This window comes from Humulus lupulus, chromosome 4 (assembly GCF_963169125.1).
Source record: "Humulus lupulus chromosome 4, drHumLupu1.1, whole genome shotgun sequence".
In the NCBI taxonomy this organism is placed as follows: domain Eukaryota; kingdom Viridiplantae; phylum Streptophyta; class Magnoliopsida; order Rosales; family Cannabaceae; genus Humulus; species Humulus lupulus.
Window position 1 is genome coordinate 106,772,780 of NC_084796.1, and position 10,091 is coordinate 106,782,870.

Genomic DNA, 10,091 nt, shown 5'->3' on the forward strand with positions numbered 1-10,091 from the left:
ATTCCTGTTGTGTTTGGATTCTATTGATACTTAGTCTTCTCAACTAACTTTTCTTGTCTTGGCCCTGAGTACTATGTCCCACTTCTCAAAGTAATGGCTTGACATTGTTCTTTAGGGTTCACTACAGTTGAACTAGGCAACTTCCCTTGAGCTTTGTTTGCCATTAAACTTGCCAACTGACCAATATGAGACTCCAAATTCTTGATGGATGCCCTGGTTTCAGTCATATACTGATTCAATGCATCAGGTTGCGCTTCAGGTGGCTTCAGTGTAGGTCGTTGTTGTGATGGTCTAGCCTGTGGTTGATAGAATCCAGGAGGGGGTTGTTTGTTTTGTGGTTATTTTTCCATGAGAATTTAGGGTGGTTCCTCCACCCTTGGTTATATGTCATCGAAAATGGGTTATTGGCTGGCCTTTGGTAATTTCCTATGGCATATTATTCATATCCATGGGAGGACACTAATTTAGAGGATGGGCACTCCCACATGCCTCACATAGACTTTGTAGTTGCATGGCTTGGACTTAAAGGCTGCTCTGCTGTAACTGTTTCATTAAGGATGCCACTTGAGTTGTTAGCATTGAGATGGCATCTAATTCAATCACACCAGGCCCCTTCTTTGTATTTTCCCTCTCTATAGGCCACCGGTAGTCGTTCATGGTCATCTTCTCTAGTAACTCATATGCTTCATTAGCACTCTTACTCATGAAAGTACCCTCTACTGCTGCATCTATAATGGTGTGAGGGTACCTCCCAACCCAATGTAAAAATTATAGACCAGCATCCACTTCTCAATTCCATGATGGGGACACTTCCTTAACAACTCCTTAAATCACTCACATGCATCATATAAAGACTCCTCGTCGTTCTGGTGGAAATTATTTATTTCACCTCTCAACTTTGCAGCTTTAGCTAGAGGGAAAAACTTGGCAAGAAACTTTTGGGCTGGTTCCTCCCCTGTCTTCATTGAGTTGGTTTGTAGAGAAATCGACAAACTCTTCGTTCGGTCCCTTAATGAGAATGGGATCAGTCTCAGGCGGATTGCATCATCACTCACCCCATTCATCTTAAACGTTGCACACAGCTCTAAGAATTTGGCTATGTGTAAGTTTGGGTCCTCAGTAGGTAATCCACCAAATTTCAAAGTTGTTAGAAACAATTATGGGGTGTTAGATCCAGGAATGCACCCCCGTGATAGTGGGAAGTACATAATCTCTCAGTGTCCTTGGTCCTTGTTCAACAAGGATCTCAACAGCAGCTACTGCCCCTTGAACATTATTAGCAATATTGTTTGTTGCATTCCCTTAATTCTTAGCCATGGCAGTCTCCAACCTCTTCTTCTTTCGGTTCTGTCTACAAGTTCTTTCTATTTCAGGATTCATCGGTAATATTTCCTGATGTTTAACATGTCGCATAAACCAATACTTCCTGAAATCACAAGATTAAGACACCAACCAAATTAGAACAACAATTAAAAAAATTAAGTTAGAAGAAAAATTAAATATTTTGATATTAATAACACAGTCCCCGGCAACGACGCCAAAAACTTGTTGTGGATCTTTCAATATGCAAGTTCATGCAATCGAGCAAGTAGTATATTTAAGTAAAGTGTCGAACCCACAAGGACTGTTTACTAATTACCAAGAATCAATCTTTATTTCTAATTGATTTAACAAAGATTAAATTGCAGAAGTTATTAAATAAAATAAATGAAATTGTTGACTCTCGAATTGGTCAACGACACGGAGTCGGATAAATGATAGAAAATAAGAGGAAAATGAGATGAAATCAAGACGAAAAGATAAACGACACAAACAATTTATAGTGGTTCGGCCCCAATCAAATGGCAATGACCTACGTCCACTTAATGTTCTTATTGATGTAAAATTCCAAGAACAGAGATCAATGAACTGGGGTTTCGAGTTTCACTAGCTCTCAGACAAATACAATTATGATGGATAACAACACTCTTTTTTCTCTCTTAGAATCTTTAAGCTCAAGCGTTCTCAAGGCAAAAGTTAAAAAAGAAGTCCTGCCTCTTGAGCCCTTTCATCCTTATTTATAGGCTCAAGGAGTGTTTACATGGGCCAATGGGTCTTCATTATATTTAATATGGGTGTATCTAAATAATAATAGAAATTGGGTATAATATATAATTACAAGATTACACATCTGTAGGAAATAAATGAATCTATGCAACCAGGCTGGTTGCTGATAATTATGATGCCTGCTAAGCCAATGATCTTCTGGTCGAGGGTCGAGTAGATTATACTCACTTAAAACTGCCACGTGCATCCCACGTGTAGACCAATCCTGCCACGTCATCAGGTAGTCCGTTTTTGGGTAAACATTTGCCCCCTAAGTTTACTTTACTGCGACCAACATAAAGTAAACTTAAACGATCGACCCTCCACGTGACTTGTTAGAGCCATCAGTGCCTTTTCGAAAAAGGTAACTAATCATGTCATTGTAGTTTGCCGAAAAGCATTTTGACGGCTAACACATTTTCCCACGCCTCGAAAAATCCTGCCCCATCATTAACTTATTAACCGTTCCTCGATCAATATAAATAATCCCTCATTTTCACTTTTTACTTTTTACTCTCCTTTTTTTTCTCAAGAACACTGAAGAACAAAGCACGAAGAACCCAGAAAACTCAGACAACTTCAGTGATCCATGGAGTATCTGTCCAACCGACGCATCAACGCCTGTGAATTCGCATCAATTTTGTATCCAAGTAAGTTTCCTGAACTTCGTTGTTTCTGATATGCCATGCAATAATTATCTCTTGCGTTTTCTGGTATTTTGGTATCTGAGTTTCTGAATGTTCTTGAAAAAACTAGATTTGGGGTAATTGGGCTCGTAGGTATTAACATGATAGGATAAGGAAAAAAAACACTAAATGAGGCTTGAGAATTAGTATTACTAATTTAGGGCGCAAAATCAAAGTAAAAATTCAATTTTTAGGCACTCGAAAAAAACTGGGTTTTCCCGCCCTTTCTCAAAGTCGAAAAGTTTTCCCTGAAAAACTTTTCACTTCTGCTTTTTAATCCATTTTCCAAACTGTTTGCATGATATTTAGTGTTTACGTTAGAATGTTGTTGGTCGTATAAAAGCTTAACTTTTATACACGAGCAACGCTATCCCAACATTTCCACTTCTTTTGTCTATTGGCTGTAGATTCTCATCTCCCCTTCTCTGTTCGCAGATTTTCATGCACGACCCGTGGGGAGGTGAGAGGCTGATTGACGACGACTTGCTTGTACTATTGTTTGAAGATCAAGAACAGCCATCATTGTCTTTCTCAGAAGTTCTTTTTTCTCAACACAACCCCACAAACAGACCTCCGACCAGCCCAACAAATATGGGTTGCGTAAAGTCCATAGCTCAAAAAAAAAACATCCACACCTTCTGCTAATCAACCTGCCCCTCGTACTGAGACTCCTCCAACCAACCCCCAACCTGTAAAAACTTCATCGTCAGAATTTCAAACTAAAGCCTAACCTCGAGATGTCCTTAGGCCAAAGGTTGACTGGTATGTAGCACCTCCTAGCATCATTACAGCTAGGATGGTATGCAATTATCTCAAGAAGTATTGCCTTCCTGGGATAACCATCATTAAGCCTTCACCCGACCAGTGGGCAAACTTGCCTGGGGGCGCCTTCAGCGCCTGGTCGAGGTATCACATCAAAGCAGGGGCAACCTTGCCTTTGAATCCATTCTTCCAAAAGTGGCCAATTATTTTGAGGTCGCCCATTTTCCAATCACCCCCAATGGATATATAATACTCTTCGCACTCTATATCCCTTATAATCACAAGAAGTGGCTCATACCTATGCCACATGAGATCAACTACTTGTTCGATCTCAAATCTAACCTGAACCACAACAACACATGGTTCTTCCATTTCTACAACTAGGAGTCTACTCATACCTTCCTGAGTGACATCACCCACAATTCCAACGTGGGGAAGTACTTCTTGGAGTACTTTCTAACAGTAGACTTGGTCGCCAATAATCTGGCCTTCACTCAAGGAGGTAAATCTTTTATTCACTAGTCGTTTGATTTCTTTTAGCTTTTCCATACATTCTTTAGAACTTCGGTGTTGTCAGGTCCATGGCATCGACCAAACTCCACTCCAGAAATGGAGATTAAGGCCGCAGACTTGGCTAGCATGACAAACATTGAAAAGAGCGTCAAAGAGCTGGTCACGGAGAACAACCTAAGGCTGGTTGGCCTTCTTGCACCTCACCAGGATGTGAGGGAGTCAACAGCAGGGAGTGCTACTGGGGGAGAAATTTCCGAGCAGCAACATGATGTGTCACAACCACCGAGGAGGCAGGCTACAGGAGTAACCATTAGAGAACCTTCCAACACTCCGCAAGCAGCTGCTGTCCCTGCTCAACATGGAAAAGGCAAGCAGAAGCTTCCTGACCACCCCGAGCCCATACTTGAGTCCTCGGATGAGAACAGTACTGACTTCTCACTCATAGACAGTTTGCCCATTCCTTGTCATTTATTTGATGGGGGGGGGGGGGGGGGGGGCAACTTTAAATACGCGACTAGTTTAAATTCAGACTTCTTTAAGGCAAAGAGTGAGTGTAGCATTAGTACAATAGATAATGCATCGACCGATAATAAGGGCTCGGGTATATTACTTAAAATTTTCCTTTTATTTCCTTGCTTTAGTAAATACCTCCATTTATATTGCCTGGTTGTTTATTTCTATTTTGCAGTTGTTGACGGTGAGAACTCCTCAACGAAGTTAAGTTAGAAAAAATCAAAGTATGTAGCTTAAAACTAAACAACTTCATAGATCTAATCAGAAGCTTAGAAGATAGTTGCAGAAAGAAAAAAAAATGGAGAAAAGACCTTGTATTTCTCTTGGTGTAAAGATACAGTATTTTTTCCAACTCTCTTCCATGTTCAAGTGGGGTTCCCTTAATAGTGGGCTCTAATGGCCCTAGATACATTGTGGTCCAGGGGACTAGATTGTACACAAGTACATTGTCAGGAGAGTGGTATCAGGTGTAGTGGTGTTGGCTCCAGTACATAGTCAGAGTCTGTGGGGGTGCCTCCACTACTTATTTGGCACGAGTGTCAGAGGAATGGCACCAGGCGTAGTGGTGCGGGTAGTTGTGGTTTCGACTCTGATACATGGTCAGAGACATGTAGGCCATGTCACCTCTCCTAGTACTCCAACTACTTGTCTGGCATGGGTATTCAGATCAGACATACGGGGTCTTAAAGGTCATACCATGTACAAGATCGTACTGGTACAATCTTTTTGAATTATAATTGGATTTTTACCTCTAAATGTTGGAGTCTCCGTACGTCTTCATAGGAGACACCATCTTGAGCTGCAGGGTGTGAGACACCTGGTGCATGTAAGGGTTGTCATGCGAGACGGGGCTCTTGGGCCCTTGGCGCGAGACGGGGCCCTTGGCACGAGACGCCTGAAGCACCTCAAGGCCACCCACGAGATGTGAGTGATAGGTGCGCGAGAGGCTCTTGTGCAGGGCGTCGCCTCACTGTGTGCGCCGAGAATAGGCAGGCACGAGATGGGTCTCACGAGATGCTTTCGCGTGAGGCGTGGCCTCGCTGGGTGCGCTGAGAATAGGCATGCATGAGATGGGTCTCGCGAGAGGCTCTTGCGTGAGGTGTGGCCTCGCTGGGTGCGCCGAGAATAGGCAGGCGCAAGATGGGTCTCATGAGAGGCTCTTGCGCGAGGCATGGCCTCGCTGGGTGTGCTGAGAGTAGGCAGGTGCGAGATGGGTCTCGCGAGAGGATCTAGCGCGAGGTGTGGCCTCACTGGGTGCGCTGAGAGTAGGTGCGAGATGGGTCTCGCGAGAGGCTCCTGCTTTAGGCGTGGCCTAGCTGGGTGCGCCGAGAGTAGGCAGGCACGAGATGGGTCTCGCGAGAGGCTCTTGCGCGAGGCGTGGCCTCACTGGGTGCACCAAGAATAGGCAGGCACAAGATGAATGTTCTACTGAGGTGCAGGGTGCTAGGCATGAAGATGCTTGGATCTTTTACAAGCATGGAGTTTTGAGCATCCATACTTGCCCCCCAGTCTAGGAGAGAACCTTTAGGTGCTCTGGTAAACTCTTCTCTTTGGTTCTTATAAATAGGCCTTCATTTCTAGCCCATTATTTACACTTCATCTCCTTAGCTTAATGGTTTTTGAGTCTTTACTTCTTTCAAGAGGTAAGGGGTTCGAACCCCCACAATCTCACTTTTGTTATCCTTTTTTTTTTTATTATTTGTGTCATTTCTTTTATGCCCATATTCATGTAGGTACTTGGGGACTAAAACATCAGTTTCCTTTGTTTTTGCAAACGCATACTTTTGATCCTCTGCTTTCTTCGACTGTGACGGAGCTTTTGACCTTCGGCCTCCTTTTGACCACGACAGTGCTCGATTTTACTTACTTAAGGTATACTTTCATTCTCCCTTATGTTTATTGGGTCTAAATTAGCACCACTCAGGATGGGTTTCTTTGGCCAGAGATCGTTGTGAGTTAACCCAGTAACATACCCTTGTTTATACCCCGTAGTTGGTCAATTAGAGTGCTTGTGCCTAGAGGTTTTGAGCCCATTCCTTTGTGTTTTGTAGCAATCCTCTCATTTACACGTGCACCCTACTTACCTATGAGACGAGGTCCCATGGCATGTGAGGGGTCATCTGGTGCCCCTCTGGGGGTCGAGTTTGTAGACTTATCTTCAGACTCGAAGTCCCCCGAAGACAACCCTCGCCAAGACTATGACACTTTGAGGCAGGCCCGTATACGCCATCTTGAGCATATGGTTGAACTTAGACGTAAAATCTAGGTGATGGAGAGCGAAATAGACTCAGTTCTGAGGGGCGATGGAGTATCATTCCCCTTGACCTTAACGACCATATAGCGAACCTTAGGGTGACCCTTTTAGATCTGCAGATGGAGTTGGGGTTTATGGAGGGAAATATCCCGCCTAAACCTCCTACCCCGTTTTCTCCTTATGATTGCCATGGGGTCATCCCGGGCTCTCCTCAACCCTTGTTCTCGGCCTACCATTTCTTAGCACTTCCACACTCAGTGCCTCGGTGGAAGACCCTTGTTAGGAAGAAAAAATGGGGGTAAAGTGCCTTATTTCTACCTCACCTTTTTCTTTTGGTTTTGCAGATATGTCAAAGAGAGGAGGGTGATAGGTGGCCCCTGAGAAGTCAGACCCTGGCCCCCTGTTGTCATCTACCCTAGTGTCCTACACGTCTGAGAACAGATTGCTAGAATTAACAGAGAAATACCGTGTTGGCAAAAAGTATAAGTTATATGTTCCTTCGAACAAGTTCTGGGCTGATAACCCTGCTCAGGGCTATGTGGCCATGAGTGAGCACATCTTGAAGGTGGGTGGTACAATTCCGTTACACTATTTTTTCGTCATGGTTCTCTACCATTTTGACATTGCTCCGCTCCAATTGGCACCCAACAGCTGGCTGACTTTGAGCTGCCTCTTTATGGTGTATATAGAGCTTAGCGAGCGTGCTCCCTTGGCTCAAGAGGTGCGCATTACATGTACAACCTCATGCCCACTCCTAGATCCAAAGGCTTTTATTTCCTGCAAAAAGCCAATTCTCAGGTCTCCTTGATAGAGGGTTCTATATCCAACCCAGGGACCTGGAAGCAGGACTTCTTCTTCGTGAAAGGTCCCCTTTCTATTCGTAAGCACTTTCGCTCAGCTCCTAGTAAGTACTTCGAGTTTTTTTATTTATTTTGAACTTACTGTTTTGGAACTTATGTTCATATTGGCAACTATTGTAACGCCCTACTACCTTAGAGCCGTTACTTAGTGAGTTTAAATTAGAAATCGTGCTTTTGACTGACTCTAAGTGGTTTCTAAAACCAAAAGTGCGGATAAATCAGAATTTAAGGCTGTACTCTTTGAAAATGTTTAACTTCATTAAAACGTTAAATATAAAACATCTGGGATCCCAAAATAAGGTTTACAAAATATTTACAACTCAAAAATAGATTTACACTTGATCAGTTATCAAAAGAATGATTTAATACAGCCATATACAAAATGCCCCCAACCAAAGCAGTCGGGCAGGCCGAACATGTACGCGCCGCCCCCACGCTCTCCATACTCATGGCCGGTTGACTGACTCCTTGCTTTTACCTGCCACACGGAGCACCCGTGAGCCGAAGCCCAGCAAGAAAACCCAAATAGTACATAACATAAGCAAAACAAATAGCTGGCAATAATTCACTGACACAAAGGAAAACCATCATAATAAACAAGTACGGCCATGCCGCTCCCAAGGCCTTACCAAAGCCTGGAGTTTCGGTTCTCACCGCGAGGATAACTCATGTATCCCTTGGGTCCCACCCTGAATATAAGCATCCCATGTGCTGTGTGTTACTTTCGGCCCCACGGCCGCCCCGGCCTACGCCGTACCCAGCCTTTGCCGTTCGTTTCATCATAATCACACATATAGTACATCCAAAATAAACATTCACACACATCACGGTTCATTTAAAGTTAAGCATTTGCACGTAATACAATCCGGGGCCATGCCCTATAATCACACAGTTGGGCCATGCCCTAAACTCGGGTGTTACGGTTTTCTTACCTTTAGATTAAGTAGCCTTGATCAACCTGACTCCTTGAGCACGATCTTACTCGAGCCCTAGCGCTTACCTAAGCAAAATCCACAAGTCAAAGTCATCACCAATCCTCAAGTCCAAAACCTAGCCTCGGGACTAATCCCGAGCCCCCGGGAAGTCCTAGATCCCCAAAACAAAGTGGCGGAATCGAGCCCCGAACCCTAGGTCAAAATCCCTTCACAAAAGCCCAAAAATCCCCTCTGTGAACAGTGCAGCGCTACAGCGCTCAAAAGGTAGCGCTGTAGCGCTACAAGCAGAACCACCCTCACCAGACAGGGGCTAGCGCTACAGCGCCCCCTGCCTAGCGCTGTAGCGCTAGTTGCAGCAGACCAAAACCAAAAATCGCATCTTGCGATTTTCTTCCCCCATTTCGAACCCAAACTTGTCCAACTCTTTCCCAAGCCCAAAAACAAACATATATACACCACACACTCATCCCAAGCACCCCAAGAACTCAATCCCAAGCTCAAGCAACCCACAACTCAAAATCTAACCCAATGAACCCCAAAAACCAGAAAAATCAATCAAACAACAAGGATTGGGTCTTAGAAATCATACCGTGGGTGGAATTTCGACCTTGAACTGAACCCTAGACCTCCTTGGCTTGCACCTTCACAACCTTGACCTGTTTTCCCCAAAAACCCCATCCATTTAGCTCAAAAACACAGTTCAAAACCAGCAAAACCCTAAAACTGAAAACCTCAAGAACTTACCTCAAATCTCTGATTTGATCTTGCTAATCCCTTGCAAATCCACAACCCTAGCTTACCACTGAGCTTCACCTCAAGAAAAAAATCAAAGAAAAAGGGTGGGAGAACCACAAACCAAATCTTCAAAGCCAACCCTTCAGCTTTCCTTCTCTTTCTTTTCTCTTCTTTCTTTCTTTCTTTTCAGCCTATAATTTTTCTCTACTAAATCCACAAAGTATAAAGGCCTTCTTTATTTTATCTCTTGCAAGCCTAATGACCAAAATACCCTCTCTTACTAATTCTAAGCCTTTATGTCCATAAAGGGCATTTTAGTCATATTACCCAAATTCCCACTAATTCCTCAAGTGTTCCTAATAATTCCCGTTCGCTACCCAATACCTAATAAATCACCAAAACTATTCCCAAATTCTCGATTAACTCCCCAGGCTTAACCCAAGCCTGGTACAGGTTCCCGCTTTGACTTTCCGCTAACCTGCTCGTTCTAGGATCGTCTCGAGTCATAGATCACAGGTATCAACATAGTCATGCCCAACATGGCCAAATTACAAATATGATCAATCAGGTCTACATGCATATTAATTCACATAATCATGCACCACAATTAATCACATAATCATAAAACGTGCACTAAATCATAATCATGCATAAAACCCATTAAAGACCCACACAGAATTCCATTATGCCCTCCAGGCACGCTATCTCAGGCCCTAAGCCTTAATACCGAATTTGGGGACGTTACAAC

The 10,091-nt window shown here is 43.6% G+C and overlaps 1 non-coding gene across 1 annotated transcript; it reads left to right on the forward strand.

Annotated features, from left to right (window-relative positions):
• The first annotated feature begins 792 nt into the window (after positions 1-792).
• On the forward strand, positions 793-899 carry LOC133833567 (small nucleolar RNA R71). Its single transcript, XR_009892941.1, has one exon. It is a non-coding gene; the product is annotated as a small nucleolar RNA R71 (small nucleolar RNA).
• The last annotated feature ends 9,192 nt before the right edge of the window (positions 900-10,091 follow it).